A 21,287-nucleotide genomic window follows, 5' to 3' on the forward strand; every position below is an offset into this window, starting at 1 on the left:
CCGGCTGGTGATTAGCGAGCATCTCCGACGGGGAGGACGACTGTTTTGTTTACGAACAGTTCTCCCTGTCAGCTTGGGCACACTGCTCTAGATTGCTCTGCACAGTACAGCCATCCAAAGCAGTATACTTACAGTGAAGAAAACTGACACGGCCCCCTAGTAAAAAAAACTCCAGCACACAGTTAACCCTTTGATCGCCCCTCATGTTAACCCCTTCCTACCTGATACCATTAGTACAGTCAGTGCTTTTTTTTTTTTTTTTTTTAGCACTGATCACTGTATTGGTGTCACTGGGCATGTCAGTGACACCAAGTCAGTTCCCCCCAGTGTCAGAATGCCCACCGCAGTCCCACTATAAGTTGCTAATCACTACCATTACTAGTACAAACAAAAAGAAAAAAAAGAAAAAAACAAAAAAAAAAAAAAAAACACAAACTCCAGTACATGGTACCACCATTTGTAAACACTATAACTTTCACATAAACCAATTCATTTATACGTATTGCAATTTTTTTTTTCCAACAAAAATGGCGCGGAATACATTTTGGCCTAAACTTATGACAAAATTTCATTTTTTACATTTTTTTTTACTGGACATGTTGCATAGCAAAAAGTCAAAAATATTTTCTCAAAATTGTCAATTTTGTTTTTATAGCACAAAAGATAAAACGCACAGGTGATCAAATACCACCGAAAGAAAGCTCATTTGTGGGGAAAAAAAGATGTACATTTCATTTGGGTGCAGCGCTGCATGACCGCGCAATTGTCAGTTAACGCAATGCCGCGCTGTAACACAAAAAAATGGCCTGCCAGGAAGGGGGGGGGGGTAGTAAATAAACTGAAATGGAGAAAATTATATTAATAAAAACCGCACTGCAGACGCTCCCAAAGACGCAGAGCAAATGCAGAGGTTGTGTGTCTCCCTACACCTGTTATAGGATGGGTGATCCTAGACTGTCAATGTCCTGATACATTGTTGCACCAGTCGCACATTGTTTCTCCACATCGTTGCGCCAGTCGCACTTTGCGGTCAGGTCTTTCCTGGAGGGCTCGCAGCCCGATTCTAACTTTTCAATTATATAAATAAATCTTCCACATGTAAATCTCCAAAACTTTCCCGGGAAAAGTTCCAAAGAGACGCCGGAGTGACCTCCCGACCCGCCATGGTGACGCTCATGAAGTAGACGGTCACCCGGCCCTCCCCGGCTACTAAACAAACACCCGGGAGAGATAACGATCACGGCCCGGCGCCATAACACTCCGTGGCCGAAGTTCCCTCCACCCCCACGCCCCCTGGTCATTACCTGCTCCTCCCGCTTCGCTGACCAGCCGCTCCGGTTACCTCACAGCACACACAGCGCCCCCCCAGACCGTAACGGCCACGGCTCCGGTTCTCGGCGACTTCGCAAAAGTGTTTCTGGGCGCGAAGAGATCTGATAGGTCACCGGGGGCTGTTTGGAACATGCCCCTGGCTAGGATTGGCCGGTGCTGGTGTTGTGGGCAGCGGCTGGCCACGCCTCACGGTCTGGCGCTTGAAGCAGACAGAGTCTAGAGATAGAGAGAGGAGTAAAATGGAGGCGGGAAGTGAGCTGGGTGTTGATGTGAGCAGGGCGGGCTGCTGAGGGCTGGAATTCACCTCACAGCGCCCTGCACTCAGCCTACTTCCCAGTACAAAACACTGACAAATGTGATACAGACAAGGCATGTGCGCACACACGCGTCTGTGTAGTTTAGACATGCAGCAGTTATATGGGATCCTGTGTGTCTATACTGAGCTGGAAGTTTGTCCATTGTAATCATTGTGAATGGCCTTGTACCAATTGGCCAATCAGTGTTCCCATGGATTGGGACCTCACACAGAGGTTCTGTACTGGAGGACACAGCGGGCACGGATTGCAGTGCTGCGCACTCCCAGGGAGTGCGCACAGGCAATGGATGTGGGGGGGATGTTTAGAAATGCCCCCGCAATGGCAGCGCTCCTGTCTGGCCGTTTATTGACATGGACAGGACGGGAAGAGGTTAAAGTAACGCAGCGCCGTAACAGAAAAAATGGCCTGTTCAGGAAGGGGGTCAGGAAGGGGGTAAATCCTCAGGAGGGCAAGTGGTTAAGGCACTCTCCCAATGGTTCGCACAATGTGTATATATTACAAGCCATAGACGGTTCGTTTATCGGCCAATTTTTCATCTGAAAGATTAATCGGCCGATTTTCGCTCTGTTAGTGGGGCAATGGCATCGGCCGATTTTCGTGGTCTCTCCTCATTTCGTTTATTGGTCATGCTGGAAAATTTTAAAAAAGGACGATTTTTGAAATCATTGATGGCAACATCGGTTTACAGAATGAACAATGTTTTTGCTTTTCGGACGAAAAATTGTCCGATAAACGAACGGTCTATGGCCTGGATTAGTGATTGTTACAAATAGCATACTGCCATCCCACTGGGGTACCTGAACTTCCCCGGTCTGTCTCCCTATTGAGCATATTGATTGTTTTATTAAAGGGCCCCGCATGCTGTAAATGATTGGACAACCATGATCTACATTTGGGCACTACTGAATGGGAGGTAAGATACCTCCGGACTTCTGAGATCAGAGTAATGTATTACACGGGCATTTGATAAGAAAATGATTGAGTTGTAAAAATGAGAATGAAACATTGTTTCCCGGAGTCAGCGGAAGGTCTTTAACCACCTCCCGTCCGGCCCATCCATGTATATAAACGGCCGGACGGTGGCAGTGCAGGGTCGGGTGGCTATTTATAAACGGCCTCCCCGCATCCTGCTTGTGCACGCTCCGTGGGAGCACGCAGCACCGCGATCCAGTGCCCGCTGTGTCCTCCAGACACAGTGGAACACCAATCGTCGGACGGGACCTCTGTACGAGGTCCCGATCATGTGATCACTGATTGGCCAATCAGTGATCACATGCAGAGTAGTAAACAAGATGTCACTTGTGACATCATTGCTTACTAGGTGTGAAATCTGTAAATGATCACAGAGGTCCCATGGTGCAAGGCTATTCACAACAGCCTTGTAACCATGTGACAAGCTGTGGCCAATCAGTAGTTCTCAATGGCTGCAAGAATGCAGCCAGAGAGAAGGAGAAATGATTGCTTTTACATCCTTTATGGGTGTAAAAGCAATCAGTGTAAAAAAAATCTTCATCATCCCCCACAAGTAGTACAGTGTCTCCATGATGACACTGTACTGCTAGGGTGACAGTATGTAAAAATAAATAAAAAATAATATAAAAAAATGTAAAAAAAAATGTTTAAAAATTATAATTTTTGGTTATAAACAATTTGGGTTATTTTTTTTTTACTAAAAATATAACGGAATAAATTTTGACCAAGATTTATGATGAAATACTATTTATTTGCAAAATTTTATAAGAAAAACACTTTTTTTCAAAATTTTTGGACTTTTTAATTTACATAGCAAAAAAAATAAAAATCCCAGAGGTGAATAAATACCACCAAAATAAAGTTTTATCTGTCTAAATAAAATGCAAAAAAATTCATATGGGTACAGTGTTGCATGACCGCGCAATTGTCATTCAAAGTGTGCGCTGAAAGCTGAAAATTGGCCTGGACAGGAAGGGGGTAAAAGTGTCCGGACTGGAAGTGGTTAATAGTCTGGAAGCCTGGTGGAGTCCATTTGTGAACTTGTGAAGAAGGTGTAAGTCTTACACTGTAAGATATTTATAAACTGGCAAGAGATTATCTAAATGAGTCAAAGATGTCCATTTTGGAAGTATGTCTAAGAGTTCCAGGCCTGTAAGGTAGGCAGGATAGAAGGGAGGGATTGGAAGTTCAATGGGCAGGCCGGAGCTATAGCCAGTATTAAAGAGGACAAGTCTCTACCTTGTAGGACTGCTTTTCAATGGTTACCAATAACTTGTCAGGATTGAACGAACAAGGCTTTCATCTGGTCTGAAAGTTCTGCATTATAATGATTACGCAGTACTGGAATACCAACTCCTTTAGATTTATGGTTCACCAACATAGAATATGGGACTTTAGCCATTTTACCTTGTCACAGATAGAGGTTAAAGAGTTTCTCAACAGTTTGGAAAAACTAGGTGCTTACATATATGGATAGTCCAGAAATAGTATATAATATTTGGAAGTACCGTGATTTTCAATGCTGATACACATCCCAGCCATGATATTTCAATTGTTTCTACATGTGATAAATCTTGTTTAATTGTAGATATGAGGGTGGGATAGTTAGTCTCATAGGTAGCAGCGGAGGGTGAAGATAGGACTATACCTAGATATCAGGGCTGGGGCAGGGGGTGGGCAGGAGGGACAGCTGCTCTGGGCACTGTGATATCATGTGAGGTGGGGGGGCACCACAAGGAGGTTGGGGGGAGGGGATTTGTGTTGAGAGGGGGAATTTATGGGGTGGCAGGGGGTAATAATTATTCTAGGAGGGGAAATTTGGGGAGGTGTGTTAAAAGTATAGAGTTGGGAAGATTTGTGTTGGGAGGGGGGATGGAGGAAGAGGACTTGTGCGGGGGGGGTTTGAGGGGGGGCTGCGATATAAATGTATTATGGTGGGGGGTAATTTGTGCTAGGAGGTGATTTTTTTTTTGGGAGAGGGGGGATTTGTGCTAGTAGGAATGATAAGGGGGGATTTGTGCTAGGAGAGGAAATGTGTGTGTGGGAGGGGGGGGAGATTTGTGCTAGGCTGGGGCATTGGGGGAGGGGACCTTGTGCTGGGAGGGGGGATTTGGAGTGGGGGGGGTGCTCATAGGGGAATTTGAGGGGTAGAGGATTTGTGCTAGAAACGGGGAAATTATTTTGGGTGAGGATTTGTGCTGGGGTCATATTGGGAGAGAGAGGATTTGAGCTGGGGGGGGGGCAATAATTGTGCTGGGAGGAGGGATGTCAGCAGGGGGGCAGATTTGTACTGGGAGGAGGGGGAATTTATGCTTAGTTGGTAAGCATGCAAAGTAGCGTTGGGGTCATATGGGGAGAGAGAGGATTTGAGCTGGGGGGATGGTGGGGGCATGATTTGTGCTGGGAGAGGGGATGTCAGCAGGCGAGGGCATATTTGTACTGGGAGGAGGGGAAATTTATGCTTAGGCGGTAAGCATGCAAATTAGTGCTCAATTTTTTTTTTTGGGGGGGTGATTATAATAGTGCTTATACATCTTGGGGGGGGGAGCAATTTGGCAGGTTCGCCCTGGGCTCTAGATGACTTTGTCCCGGGACTGCTAGATATTGTACATTAGCATTTTCCCTCTTATATAAGTACCTCTTTTTTAAAGATATTAACGTAGCATGGTCCAGGCAAATTGGTAAGATAGAAGATTTAGATACATGAAGTTTATAGTAGGATACAGTATTAAAGTGAGCAAATACTTGTTGCACTGTGCTCAGGCAAGAAGCCAGATTTGTTAATGTAAGAAACACATCATCAGCAAATACAGTACGTCGATTTTGTGGGAGTTTTCTGCCACAGTAATGCCTGATATCGAAGGATTATATCTAATGGCCTTGGCTAGTGGTTCCATGAATAAAGAAAAAAATTAAAGGAGATAATTGACAGCGGGTGCCGTTTGTGATGTCGAAACTATCCAACGTGGCATTGGAAGTGTACCTATATTCTTCTTTCAGGAATATTGCTCCATTTCTGTCCTTTCACAAAATCATATATATTATTATTATTTATTGAATTTTTTTTTCTTTGTAAAAAAAAAACTTTAGGTGAGAATGGCGTACCCTAAATTTTACAGTCTCCTAGGATATGGATCCCAGGAGACTTTGGGGCAAAACTGCAGAACATTGTGCATGAGTTGCAGCATCGTGGACCAGCTTGCCATTGTGAGCATTTTGATGGATACTTACTCCAGGGCTGTGTAAGGACTGCTACACCTGCGACACGAGGCTTGGGCAGTGGGGTCCAGGTGGGTGGTCAGGATATTTGGATTTAGTTCTTTTCATTTTTTATGAAAAGCTGAACCTACATATATGTTTTTGGGGGACAAACAAAGCTTTTTTGGGTATATTGTTTTGCAAAAGATATTTTCTTTTCCTTGCAATCTATAGAATATATTTTGTTTTCTATGCAATCTTTTTTTTGCAAAACAAACATTTTTCTACTTTGATCAGTATTAGTTTTAAATAAAATATAAGATTTACTATAGATAAAATGTGCAATGTGCCTTAAAACACAATGCAACACATGAAAATCACTTTTTAACGCTTGTCAACACGTATGTGTTTTCTGGATGTTTCTCTGTGCTTTGTGTCATGAACAAGCCCTTACATTACACTTCTGGTACAAAGCATTGCAAATTTTTTTACAATATAATTTGCATGTGCTATGTACAGCTTGTGGTATATTATTCAGAAGCCAGTCACATGTGACCTCATTCATTTTAATAGCGATCCACTGTCTTCAGACTATTGACTCCAATGGAGAGTAATAAGCAGTGGTAAAGCAGGGTATACAGGGACTGAAAATCATCCAGTTCAGCAGCAACCAGCCGACATTGACCCTAGGTTCACACTTAATTGTTTTCTGCAGCATTTTGCAGAAACACAGTACAATCCATTTAACATGATTTCCTATGGGACATGTTCACACCTGTGCGTTTTCACCCGCTGCTCTTTTTGGAAGGGTCAGGGATTTTTTTGAACGCAAAAAGTTCCATTTTCAGTTCTTTAGACTTTAATGGAAATGCTGCAGAAAAGCATGTATTGTGTTTTTTTATGCATTTTGATGCATTTTAACCATTTGCCGCCCAGCCAATGGCCGTTTGGCGGCTTCAAGGTTGCTTCTCCACTCCGGGTGCACGCCATTTGGCGTGCTCCCGCACATGCGCCGTTTGCGCTAATGCAGAGCGGCGCAGCGGCTCGATCTGTCACCGGGCGTGTACCTCGGACATGGCCGATGACAGATCTGAGTACCGGCCCCCGTTGCAGGTACCATGTGACCTGCTGTGACCAATCACAGCAGGTCACATGACAGTTGTATACAATGGATGGCTTTATTCATGATGCCATCCATTGTATACTAGTGCCTAGCTGTGAATGGTCACAGCTAATCACATGCACATGTCATGTGATTAGCTTTGACCAAATCACAGCTAAGCACAAAAAAAAAAAAGCTGAATGAATCCATTTCATTCAGGTAAATGCTTGCTTATAGCAAAGTATTTCTTTGCTATAAGCAAATTGTGTAAAAAAAAAAAAAAATACTGATCACTTCCCCAAAGTAGTACAATGTTACTATGGTAACATTGTACTACTTTGGTCATAGTAAAATATGAAAAAAAAAGGTTAAAAAAAAATAAAAAAAAGTAATAAAAAATTAAAAATAATAAAAAAAATTAAAAAAAATAAAAAAAAAATCTATATATTTTTTTTTTCATACTGTCACTAGTCAGTGTCCCTGTTCACCACCATGCCAGTTATATGATGATGCTGTACTGCACTGGTGACAGTATGTAAAAAAAAAAATAGTGAAAATAATTTTTTTAATTTTTTCATTTTCCGAAAAATTATGACAAAAAAATACAACTTCAAAAAACTCACCATGCCTCTTATGAAGTACGTCGGACTGTCTACTCTGCAAAAAGGGGTCATTTGGGGGATATCTGTACTATTCTGACATTCTTAGACCTCAAGAAATTGACCGTCAGTACTTCAGGATTGATCAATAATCAGATCTATACCATAGTTTGTGAACTCTATAACTTTCCTACAAACTAAATAATACATCCTAATTTGGGTTATTTTCACCAAAGACCTGTAGCAGAATACATCTCGGCCTAAATTTATGAAGAACAATTATTTATTTGTAAATTTTTATAACGGAAACAAAGAAAAACGTGTATTTTTTTCAACATTTTTGGCCTTTTTTTGTTAATTTAGCAAAAAATAAAAACCCCAGCGGTGATTAAATACCACCAAAAGAAAGCTCTAGTTGTGTGAAGAAAATGATAAAATTTTAGTTTGGGTACAGTGTTGTATGACTGCGCAATTGTCATTCAAAGTGTGAGAGCGCTGAAACGTGAAAAATGGCCTGGGCAGGAAGGTGTAAAATTGCACGGTATTGAAATGGTTAAATATGCCTAGCAACAAGAAAATTAAAAAAAAAGAAAGCAAAATGCATGAAAAACGTGGCAAAAACGTGGCTACACAAGTACAAAAATGCAATGCAAAACGCAATACAGAAACAGCTCAAACGCAACCTGCATAGGTGTGAACCTAGCCTTAGTCCCAGTGTACTGCTGACCGTACACTAGTTGGTTGTACACAAGTTGATATATCGATCAATTTGAGTAAACCAGCCTACTAGGTTTTTTTCCAATGGATCCAATGGATCAGTGGCACCAAGAATAGCCAGCAACACTGATCACTGTATTGTGCTAATGAACACCACACCTCAAATATGTGGATGGGGGAACCAGCTCAATTTGAATAAAAAAAATAAAATAATCATGTATGGCCAGCCTTTATTCAGGGTTTGTATGCATGGGCGTTGCCAAATCTTGCATTTTTTAATCAAACACAGGCATTCAAATGCAAAATGCATTGTGTGCGTCAGGGACTCTGTCTGCAATGCAAATGCCTCTTAATAGGACCTGCTAAGTTCTAAGAAATGCAAAGTAGGCAAAAACCAAAACATCATCCACACTGTACCATTGAAGTAAATAGGAATTGATATTTCTGTGAGTTCACAAGTATAGATATGTAATCATATAGGGGGAGATTTACTAAAACTGGAGAGTGCAGCTGGTGCAGCTCTACATAGAAACCTTTCAAGTATTATTGTCAAAGCTTAAAGTGATATTAAAAGCAAGTTAAAAAAATAATAAACATGTCATACTTACCTGCTTTGTGCAGTGGCTTTGCACAGAGCAGCCCCAATCTTCCTCTTCTTGTATCCCCTGCTGGCACTCCTGGCCCCTCCCTCCTGCCAAGCAGGTTCACACTGCTCTGCGTGTCCATTCACACACCTTGCCCCCTCTCTTTCCTCTTTGGCTCACTGGTTTTGATTGACAGCAGAGGGAGGTCAATGGCTCCCACTGCTGTCACAGCCAATGAAGGGTGAGAGTCCACAGACAGCCAAGGCTCTCATGCACATTGTTGAATTGCGATGGGGCTCAGTTAAGCATTAGGTGGGTCGGGTGGGAGGGAGCATGAAGGTAAAAAAACCTTGGGCCTTTACAACCACATTAATTGAAAAAGCTGAAGGTAGCAGCTGATTGGCTACCATGCACAGGTGCACAGGGCCAGATTTACATCTAAGGAGCCCATAGGCAGAGAATGCTGAAGATCCCCCCCCCCCCCCCCCTGAGCTGCAGGTATCAACAGATTCCTGCCACTGTATTTCTCACTGGCGCTAGTCACTCATGCAAATGTAGTCATAAGGAAACTGCCATTCACGGGAAGATCAATGTCCTGCTCTTTCTCCTCCCCTTGCTCTGAGCTCCTTATGCAGCTGAGAATGTGATCACCTATAAAAAAATAGGCATTTGTAATGTTTTATATATATCTATACACAAATGTTTTGCCTTTCATTTCTATTTTAAGCTGAATGAGTTGTTTTACAAGGTGAGGGTTTCCATATACTTTTATTTAGGTGTGGGAAGAGGGGAATGTAAGGACTTGGGGGGAGTAATTAAAGATCAGCTGCCACCTGTTGATACTAATTTATGTGCTGTGCTTGCCTGGGACAAGGACTTGGGTATTAACACAGTGTTGGACAGCTGGCATAAGTCTACACTCAGCAAAGGAAGCTGTCCAGTAACCTTAATGGAACCCTGTCTCAAGTTAATACTCAGGATATATTTAGTAGCAGAAAATATTCACAATTCTTTTCAATGACATCCCTGTCGGTTTCAGAGGCTGCCCAGCCACGGGTTCAGTCATTCGTATTTGTTGGTGTGGCCAAGCTGCCTCAGCATTTTGGTCTCTTATTACTAACCTGCCATCCAAAAAATTGGCAGGATCTTGCCTAAACTCACCTTGGTCATTCTCCTAGGTGATAAATACCCAGGTGCGCAAATCCCATACTATAAACACATCCAGCATATAGCCATGGCTGCCAAATGTCATCTGGCCACGGTGTGTAAGTATTAAACCCTCTCATTGGAGGTGGTCAAGGACCAGAATCACTTAATTATGATGTCTGAAAATACAAATATTTATTTATTACAGTTATTTATATAGTGTGGACAATTTATATACTGTACATTCATATCAGTCTCTGCCCTAGAGGAGCTTACAGTCTACAGTCTCCTTTTCCTCCAGCCATGCTGCACGACCCTGATGGTGGTGATGTTTGAACATCTTCCTGGTATGCTAAAGGTTTAACAATCTGTTTCATCCTGGGATGATGCAAATGTTGGAAGTTGGTAAGGTTATGGCCCAGTCTGTCCTTGTAAGCTCCAGAGGTCTCGCTTTGGGGATGGTACATGGTTCTGGGTGTGGGTGTCTCTTCCACTCTGGGTGGTATTGAGCTGATGGTTATGCCAGGATAACCACATGCATCTTATATTGAAATACAGAATCTGATATGTACTTCTGCTGAAGTGGCGTGGACTACGAAATGCGTAGAGGAAATGCATAGAGCTCATTGGTGACCCACTTTACAGAGAATTCACTGGTTTATAGCACTGTGCATGGTCCATTCTTGGACAGAGAAGTTGGTTACCTTCACTTACAATTGTAATAAGCTTGTAGAGGGTTGGATATATGTTTTGGGTACACCTATATCAATGATTCAGAATTCCACCCACCACCACCTTTTTAATGTGTTTTATCTATAATTGTTTATAGTATGTAAAAATAAAATTATGTATGTTGATATGTGGTTTTCATTGTTTGATTCCTGGTGCCTTAAAAACCTAAGTGCTTAAGTATTTTGTGACTGTAACTAATAATAGGGTGTAGCACCTCTTATACCACCCGTGTTTTGAATTTACATACTAGGGCCAATTTGGACAGAAACCAACTATGCAACCAAATAGGCATGTCTTTAGAGTGTGGGAGGAAACTGGAGTACCCAAACTAAACCCATGCAAGGACAAGGAGAACATGCAGACTCCATACAGACAGTGTCCTGACTGAGATTCAAACAGAGGACCCCAGTGCTGCAAGGCAGAAGAGCTGTCCACCACACCACTTTGCTGTAATGTGCTCTAATTCCATGGCATCATTTTAAGGAATTTGGCAACCATGGACTGATTATTTGTATTGTATGTTCCTGGGCTACTATATATCCTTCCTGGCAACCATTAGTTATTTGCCTGCTGGATCTGCTTTACCCAGTCACAAAGGAATGATCCCAGAATACTTTATGTTTGATGTACATACATGAACAAAGATTTGAGGACATCTGACCTTTGCACTTACACAAGCTTGTTGCATACCCCACTCTAAAACTATTGACATTAATATAAAGTGCCTTCCACCCCCACACTCCCCTCTTTCCCTTGATAGCTAGGAGAGCCACCATTCTCCTGGGAAGGCTTTCCACAAGATTTTGGAGTGTGTGTTAGAATGTGCCTATTTAGCCAAAAGACCATTTGTGAGGTCAGGTGCTGATGTTGGATGAGAAGACCTGGCTCACAATTGGCGTTCCAATTTATCCTAAAGGTGTATACTAGTATTGAGGTCAGGGCTCTGTACATTTTACTCAAGTTTCTCCACACCAAACTCATCAAATCATATCTTTATGGAGCTGCCTGTGTGCACAGTCATGCTGCAACAGAAGAGAACCTTCCCTAAACTTTTGCCAAAAGGTTGTAGGCGCACAGTTGTCTAAAATGTCTTTGTATGCTGTATATTACCTTTTACTCAAATCACCTGAACTCAATAATTTTGGGCATGTAGGTGTGATGGTCAGATTTCCAAAACGTTTGGCCATTAAGCAGCATTTGCCATATATACTCTTCCATTTATATTATTCTATATAGAATGTCTGATTTCTCTTTTTCCCCAAGTTTAAACCAACCAGGCTCCAGGGTGTTATGCCCTAAGCCTTTAATAACTACAACATGCATACAGCAAAATATCTTGGCTGGATATAAAGTTATGTAAGTGTTTCACAGGTGTTGACTGATCTGGGAAATCTAGTTGTAGACCTCATGCCAAGTTTACATACACAGCCAAAGCAAACAGGAGAAAAGGGTCAATAATGAGAACATTCTAGGTAACTGCCAAACATGATTTACAGTTATATCACCATGCTGAAATGTGACAAGAGTTCATCTGGATACATACTGGTTACATAAAGAGAAATGTTTCATTATGCGTCATTATGTAGCAATTTGAAACTGTGCTTATCGTCATCCACAAACAGCGCAGACAGACATTCATGATTCTTAACCTTTGTTCAGGCCCAGTGTAGTAGTGATGTTTTTTTCATTCAGGCCCAGTAATAGGGGTGTTGCTGCTGTATGAAGCTCTTGGCCTGTAGGAGTATATTACTTGAGTAAAAGTATAGACATGGGAGAAAAAAAAAAAAAAAAAAAAAAAAAAATATATATATATATATATATATATATATATATATATACACACACACACACACACACACACACACACACACACACACACACACACACTATATTGCCAAAAGTATTGGGCCAGCCCTCCAAATCATTGGATTCAGTTGTTCCAATCACCGCCATGGCCACAGGTGTATAAAATCAAGCACCTAGGCATGCAGACTGCTTCTACAAACATTTGTGAAAGAAAAGGCCGCTCTCAGGAGCTCAGTGAATTCAAGCATGGTACCGTGATAGGTTGCCACCTGTGCAATAAGTCCATCCATGGAATTTATTTGCGAAGAAATATTCCACGGTCAACTGTATTATAACAAAGTGGAAGCAACTGGGAACAGCAACTCAGTCACAAAGTGGTAGGCCACGTAAAATGGCAGAGTGGGGTCAGCGCATGCTGAATCACACAGTGCGCAGAAATCGCCAACTGTCTGCAGAGTCAATAGCAAAGTAGCCTTCAGATTAGCACAACAACAGTGCATAGAGAGCTTCATGGAATGGGTTTCCATGGCCGAGCAGCTTCATCCAAGGCTTACATCACCAAGTGTAATGCACAGTGTCAGATGCAGTGCTGTAAAGCATGCCGCCACTGGACTCTAGAGCAGTGGAGACATGTTCTCTGGAACGACAGATCGTGCTTTTCTGTCTGGCAATCCAATGGACGTGTTTGGGTTTGGCGGTTGTCAGGAGAACGGTACTTGCCTGACTGCTTTGTGCCAAGTGTAAAGTTTGGTGGAGGGGGGGATTATGGCATAGGGTTGTTTTTCAGGGGTTGGGCTTGACCTCTTAGTTCCAGTGAAGGAAACTCTTAAGGCGTCAGCATACCAAGACATTTTGGACAAATTCATGCTCCCAACTTTGTGGGAACAGTTTGGGGATGGCCCCTTCCTGTTCCAACATGACTGCACACCAGTGCACAAAGCAAGGTCCATAAAGACATGGATGAGTGAGTTTGGGATGGAGGAACTTGACTGGCCTGCACAGAGTCCTGACCACAACTCAATAGAACACCTTTGGGATGAATTAGAGCGGAGACTGCGAGCCAGGCCTTCTCCCCCGACATCAGTGCCTGACCTCACAAATGTGCTTCTGGGAGAATTGCAAACATTTCCATAGATACAATCCTAAACCTTGTAGACAGCCTTCCTGGAGAAGCTGTTATAGCTGCAAGGGGTGGGCCAGCTCAATATTGAACCCTAGGAACTAAGACTGGGATGCCATTAAAGTTCATGTGTAAAGGCAGGCATACCAATACTTTTAGCAATATAGTGCCTATATATCAACTCATTCTTAGGCAATGTGCAAAAAAGTACCTGTTGATCCTGCCAGGGAGTTAAAGTGGTTCTAAAGGTAGGTTTTTTTACCTTTATGTATTCTATGCATTAAGGTACAGAACATTCTGTCTTTTCTGACTGTTTTTCACTAGTTTTGCATTTGACTAAGGTCAGTGTCACTACTGGTAGCATGAGGCGATACCTGGGCCCTACAGAGGTTGCACAGGCAGTCCAACTCCTCCAGGATGGCACATCAATATGTACAATTGCCATAAGGTTTGCTGTATCTCCAAGCACAGTCTCAAGAGCATGGAGGAGGTTCCAGGAGACAGGCAGTTACTCTAGTAGAGCTGGACAAAATGACCTCCAGCAGGCCACTGGTGTGAATGTCTCTGATCAAAAAAATCAAAAACAGACTTTATGAGGGTCGCCTCTGGGTGCTTGACGTCCTCTAGTGAGCCCTGTGCTCACTGCACGGCACCATTGAGCTCGATTGGCATTTGCCATTGAACGCCAGAATTGGCAGCTCCACCACTGGCATGCCGTGCTTTTCACAGATGAGAGTAGGTTCACCCTGAGCACATGTGACAGACGCGAAGGGTCTGGAGAAGCTGTGGAGAGCAATATGCTGCCTGTAACATCTTTCAGCATGACTGTTTTTTTGGTGGGTCAGTGATGGTCTGGGGAGGCATATCCATGGAGGGACACACAGACCTCTACAGGCTAGACAATGGCACCCTGACTGAAATTAGGTATCGGGATGAAATCCTTGGACCTATTATCAGACCCTAAGCTGGTGAAGTGGGTCCTGGGTTCCTCCTGGTGCACGCCAATGCCTGACCTCATGTGGTGAGAGTATGCAGGCAGTTCCTGGAGGATGAAGGAACTGATGCCATTGAATGTCCCCCACTCTTGCCTGACCTAAATCCAATAGAACACCTCTGGGATCTCATGTTTTGGTCCATCTGATGCCGCTAGGTTGCACCTCAGACTGTCCAGGAGCTCAGTGATGCCCTGGTCCAGATCTGGAAGTAAATACCTCAGGACACCATCCGTCATCCCATTAGGAGCATACTCTGACGTTGTCAGGCATGCACACATGCATGTGGGGGCCATACGAACTATTTATTTATTTATTTATTTATTACAGGTACTTTTATAGAGTACCATTTTGAGTTGCTGCAATGAAATTTCAGGAAAATGGACCAGCCTGCTGCATAATTGTTTTCACTTTGATTTTCAGGGTATTGTTCAATTCAGTCCTCTGTAGGTTGATAATTTCCATTTCCATTAATGATGGGGCATCCTTACATTCCTAACACATCACCCAGTCCATACCAGTATAGATATCCAGCATATTTTCCCCCATTGAGATTTGATGTGTTTTCAGAGTATTCCTTCAATTTTTTCGAGATATATATATATATATATATACATACATACATACATATATACATATACACATATACATATACATATATACACACACACACACACACACACACATACAGTTGCAAGAAAAAGTATGTGAACCCCTTTGGATTACGTGGAGTTTTGCATGAATTGGGCATAAAATGTGCTCTGAACGTCATCTAAGTCACAACAATAGAAGAACACAGTCTGCTGAACATAATACTACACAAACATTAGATGTTGCCATGGTTTAATTGCACATAACATGTAAACATTCACAGTGCAGGGAGGAAAAAGTATGTGAACCTTTGGACTTAATAACTGGTTGACCCTCCTTCGGCAGCAATAACCTCAACCAAACGTTTCCTGTACTTGCAGATCAGATCTGCACAACGATCTGGAGTCATTTTGGACCACTCCTCTTCACAAAACTGCTTCAGTGTAGCAATATTCTTGGGATGTTTGGTGTGAATCGCTCTCTTTAGGTCATGCCACAGCATTTCAATCGGGTTGAGGTCAGGACTCTGACTGGGCCACTCCAGAAGGCGTATTCTGTGCTGTTGCAGCCATTGTTTTGTTGAATTACTTGTATGCTTTGGGTCATTGTCCTGTTGCATCACCCATCCTCTGCGGAGCTTCAGTTGGACAGATGGTCGTACGTTTTCCTGCAAAATGTCTTGATACACTCTGGATTTCATTTTCCCATCAATGACAACAATCCGTCCAGGCCCTGAGGCAGCAAAGCAGCGCCAAACCATGATGCTCCCTCCGCCATGTTTTACAGTGGGGATGAGGTTTTGATGTTGGTGTGCTGTGCCTTTTTTTCTCCACACATAGTGTTGTGTGTTCTTCCCAAACAACTCAATCTTGGTTTCATCTATCCACAGTATATTTTGCCAGTAGTGCTGTGGAACATCCAGGTGCTCTTTTGCAAACTTCAAACGTGCTGCAATATTCTTTTTGGACAGCAATGGCTTCCTCCGTGGTGTCCTCCCATGTACTCCATTCTTGTTTAATGTTTTCCTTATTGTAGATGTGTCAACAAAAATGTTAGCATGTGCCAGAGATTTCTGTAGGTCTTTAGCTGACACTCTGGGATTCTTCTTTACCTCATGCAGCATTCTGCGCTGTGCTCTTGCAGTCATTTTTACAGGACAACCATGCCTAGGGAGAGTAGCAACAGTGCTAAACTTTCTCCATTTGTAGACAGTCTGTCTTACCATGGACACATGAACATCAAGGCTTTTGGAGATACTTTTGTAACCCTTTCCAGCTTCATGCAAGTCAACAATTCTTGATCGTAGGTCTTCTGATAGCTCTTTTCTGCGAGGCATGGTCCACATCAGACAGTGCTTCTTGAAACCAGTAAACCCAAAACAGGTGTGTGTTTTTTAAGGGCAGGACAGCTGTCAGCAACACATCCAATATCATCACACTGATTGGAGTCAAGGTTGGCTCACTCCTGGCTCCAATTAGCTCTGGGAGAAGTCATTAAGCTAGGGCTTCACATACTTTTTCCTCCCTGCACTGTGAATGTTTACATGTTATGTGCAATTAAACCATGGCAACATCTAATGTTTGTGTAGTATTATGTTCAGCAGACTGTGTTCTTCTATTGTTGTGACTTAGATGACATTCAGAGCACATTTTATGCCCAATTCATGCTAAACTCCATGTAATCCCAAGGGGTTCACATACTTTTTCTTGCAACTGTACATACACACACACAGGTAAAACTCGAAAAATTTGAATATCGTGCAAAAGTTCATTTATTTCAGTAATGCAACTTAAAAAGTGAAACTAATATATGAGATAGACTCATTACATGCAAAGCAAGATAGTTCAAGCCGTGATTTGTCATAATTGTGATGATTATGGCTTACAGCTCATGAAAACCCCAAATCCACAATCTCAGAAAATTTGAATATTGTGAAAAGGTGCAATATTCTCCGCTCAAAGTGTCCCACTCTAATCAGCTAATTAAGCTATAACACCTGCAAAGGGTTCCTGAGCCTTTAAATCAGGGGTGGGCAAACTTTTTGACTTGAGGGCCGCAATGGGTTCATATATTGGACCCGGGGGCCGAACCAAGAGTAGATGAATGATGTGTATGTGTCATCCATAGTAAGTATAGTAATATTCCCTCATAGTAAGCATAGTAATTAATCCCCCATAGTAATTCATCCCCCATATAGTAATTCATCCCCCATATAGTAATTCATCCCCCCTATAGTAATTAATTCCCCATATTAATTAATCCCCCATATTAATTAATCCCTCATATAGTATTTCATCCCCCACAGTACTATTCCCCCCCAAGTAGTAAGCCAAGTCCCCCCTGTGTCAATTCACTTACCTTTGCTCCGCGCGTTCCTCTCGCCGTGTTCCCGCGCCGTTTCGGTCTTCAGGGCGGACTGTGAGAGGAGCCTAGCTCTCCTCACGTTCGTCACGCTGCCCCGCCTACACACATCCTGACAGCCAATGTATCACGCTCCGCGGGCCGGATTAAAAGGTCCGCCGGGCCGTAGTTTGCCCATTGCTGCTTTAAATGGTCTCTCAGTCCGGTTCAGTAGGAATCAAAATCATAGGAAAGACTGCTGACCTGACAGTTGTGCAGAAAACCATCATTGACACCCTCCATAAGGAGGGAAAGCCTCAAAAAGGTAATTGCAAAAGAAGTTGGATGTTCCCAAAGTGCTGTATCAAAGCACATTAATAGAAAGTTATGTGGAAGGGAAAAGTGTGGAAGAAAAAAAGGTGCACAAGCAGCAGGGATGACCGCAGCCTGGAGAAGATTGTCAGGAAAAGGCCATTCAAAAGTGTTGGGGACTTTTACAAGGAGTGGACTGAGGCTGGAGTCAGTGCATCAAGAGCCACCACACACAGACGGATCCTGGACATGGGCTTTAAATGTTGTATTCCTCTTGTCAAGCCACTACTGAACAACAACCGCCAGAAGCGTCTTACCTGAGCTGAAGAAAAACAGACCTGGTCTGTTGCTCAGTGGTCCAAAGTCCTCTTTTCTGATTAGAGCAACTTTTGCATCTCATTTGGAAACCAAGGACCCAGAGTATGGAGGAAGAATAGAGAGGCATACACTGCAAGATGCTTGAAGTCCAGTGTGAAGTTTCCACAGTCTGTGTTGATTTGGGGAGCCATGTCATCTGCTGGTGTTGGTCCACTGTGCTTCATTAAGTCCAGGGTCAACGTAGCCGTCTACCAGGAGATTGTGGAGCACTTCATGCTTCCTTCCACAGACGAGCTTTATGGGGATGCTGACTTCATTTTCCAGCAGGACTTGGCACCTGCCCACACTGCCAAAAGCACCAAAACCTGGTTCAATGACCGTGGGATTACTTTGCTTGATTGGCCAGCAAACTCGCCTAACCTGAACCCCAGAGAGAATCTATGGGGCATTGCCAAGAGAAAGATGAGAGACATGAGACCGAACAATGCGGAAGAGCTGAAGGCCGCTATTGAAGCATCCTGGTCTTCCATAACACCTCAGCAGTGCCACAGGCTGATAGCTTCCATGCCACGAGTGAGGGTGAAGGGGGTTGGAGAGAGTTTGAGCAGCGACGAAGTCCCTGCGGGTTATGTCGAGGGGGAGGGGGGATAAGGGGGTAGCTGTGTGAGAGGGGACGGGTTGATGAGATGAGATTGTGGATTTGGGGTTTTTTATGATCTGCAAGCCATAATCATCACAATTATGACAAATCACGGCTTGAACTATCTTGCTTTGCATGGAATGAGTCTATCGCATATATTAGTTTCACCTTTTAAGTTGCATTACTGAAATAAATGAACTTTTGCACAATATTCTAATTTTTTGAGTTTTACCTATATATATATATATATATATATATATATATATATATATACATATATATACAGTTGCAAGAAAAAGTATGTGAACCCCTTGGGATTACGTGGAGTTTTGCATGAATTGGGCATAAAATGTGCTCTGAATGTCATCTAAGTCACAACAATAGAAGAACACAGTCCGCTGAACATAATACTGCACAAACATTAGATGTTGCCATGGTTTAATTGCACATAACATGTAAACATTTACAGTGCAGGGAGGAAAAAGTATGTGAGGCCCTAGCTTAATGACTTCTCCCAGAGCTAATTGGAGCCAGGAGTGAGCCAACCTTGACTCCAATCAGTGTGATGATATTGGATTTGTTGCTGACAGCTGTCTTGCCCTTAAAAAACACACACCTGTTTTGGGTTTACTGGTTTCAAGAAGCACTGTCTGATGTGAACCATGCCTCGCAGAAAAGAGCTCTCAGAAGACCTACAATCAAGAATTGTTGACTTGCATGAAGCTGGAAAGGGTTACAAAAGTATCTCCAAAAGCCTTGATGTTCATGTGTCCATGGTAAGACAGACTGTCTACAAATGGAGAAAGTTTAGCACTGTTGCTACTCTCCCTAGGCGTTGTTGTCCTGTAAAAATGACTGCAAGAGCACAGCGAGAATGCTGCATGAGGTAAAGAAGAATCCCAGAGTGTCAGATAAAGACCTACAGAAATCTCTGGCACATGCTAACATTTTTGTTGACACATCTACAATAAGGAAAACATTAAACAAGAATGGAGTACATGGGAGGACACCACGGAGGAAGCCATTGCTGTCCAAAAAGAATATTGCAGCACGTTTGAAGTTTGCAAAAGAGCACCTGGATGTTCCACAGCACTACTGGCAAAATATACTGTGGACAGATGAAACCAAGACTGAGTTGTTTGGGAAGAACACACAACACTATGTGTGGAGAAAAAAAGGCACAGCACACCAACATCAAAACCTCATCCCCACTGTAAAACATGGCGGAGGGAGCATCATGGTTTGGGGCTGCTTTGCTGCCTCAGGGCCTGGACGGATTGTTGTCATTGATGGGAAAATAAATTCCAGAGTTTATCAAGACATTTTGCAGGAAAACGTACGACCATCTGTCCACCAACTGAAGCTCCGCAGAGAATGGGTGATGCAACAGGACAATGACCCAAAGCATACAAGTCATTCAACAAAACAATGGCTGCAACAGCACAGAATACGTCTTCTGGAGGGGCCCAGTCAGAGTCCTGACCTCAACCCGATTGAAATGCTGTGGCATGACCTTAAGAGAGCGATTCACACCAGACATCCCAAGAATATTGCTACACTGAAACAGTTTTGTGAAGAGGAGTTGTCCAAAATTACTCCAGATCATTGTGCAGGTCTGATCTGCAACTACAGGGAACATTTGGTTGAGGTTATTGCTGCCAAAGGAGGGTCAACCAGTTATTAAGTCCAAAGGTTCACATACTTTTTACTCCCTGCACTGTGAATGTTTACATGTTATGTGCAATTAAACCATGGCAACATCTAATGTTTGTGTAGTATTATGTTCAGCAGACTGTGTTCTTCTATTGTTGTGACTTAGATGACGTTCAGAGCACATTTTATGCCCAATTCATGCAAAACTCCACGTAATCCCAAAGGGTTCACATACTTTTTCTTGCAACTGTATATATATATATATATATACACACACACACACATATACTGCATATAGTTACACTGCTCCAAGCTTGATAACATTTTCCATAAAGCAGGTGCTTGCATAAACAATTTACTTTGTGCAATAGAGTCATCAGCCTGTGTAACTTTGCTGCTTATAGTTACAGCTGGTTGAGGCTTGTAGCCCGTGCTGCTGTTTCCGTTAGAAAGAGATTTCCTGTTTCAGTAATATTGCAGTTACACCACGGTTTGTGCCTTTCACTGTAGCTCTTATATAGATTTCACATACAAAGAGTTTTCCTGCTCATCAAAGAGATAATGTCTAACTCCAAGCAGATGCAAAATAAAAACTCCCTTTAGTCCAGTAAAATTAAATAAAAATTATTAAAGTTTTATTTGATATATTTTCCGTCCCTGGTTCCTATTTACCCCCTGTATCAACTTGTTAATTACATTACTATATTAAAAAAAAAACTTATTTTTTTTATTATATGCCTTATTTTAGATCCAATGATGTCATCACTGGATTTCTGTGCTTCTCTAAGCAATACAGGCAGATCATGGCTGTTGGGA

The 21,287-nt window shown here is 42.6% G+C and overlaps 1 protein-coding gene across 1 annotated transcript in view; it reads right to left on the reverse strand.

Annotated features, from left to right (window-relative positions):
- The window catches only part of LBR (lamin B receptor), a 42,462-nt gene extending 40,872 nt beyond the window's left edge, over positions 1 to 1,590 (reverse strand). Inside the window, exon 1 of the mRNA XM_089685074.1 lies at positions 1,305 to 1,590. The gene's annotated coding sequence lies outside the window, so the exon portion shown is untranslated. The remainder of the gene's footprint in view (positions 1 to 1,304) is intronic.
- Between the last annotated feature and the right edge of the window lie 19,697 nt (positions 1,591 to 21,287).

Source organism: Staurois parvus, unplaced genomic scaffold (assembly GCF_062004578.1).
Source record: "Staurois parvus isolate SC_StPar_1 unplaced genomic scaffold, SC_StPar_1.0 ptg000362l, whole genome shotgun sequence".
Lineage (NCBI taxonomy): Eukaryota > Metazoa > Chordata > Amphibia > Anura > Ranidae > Staurois > Staurois parvus.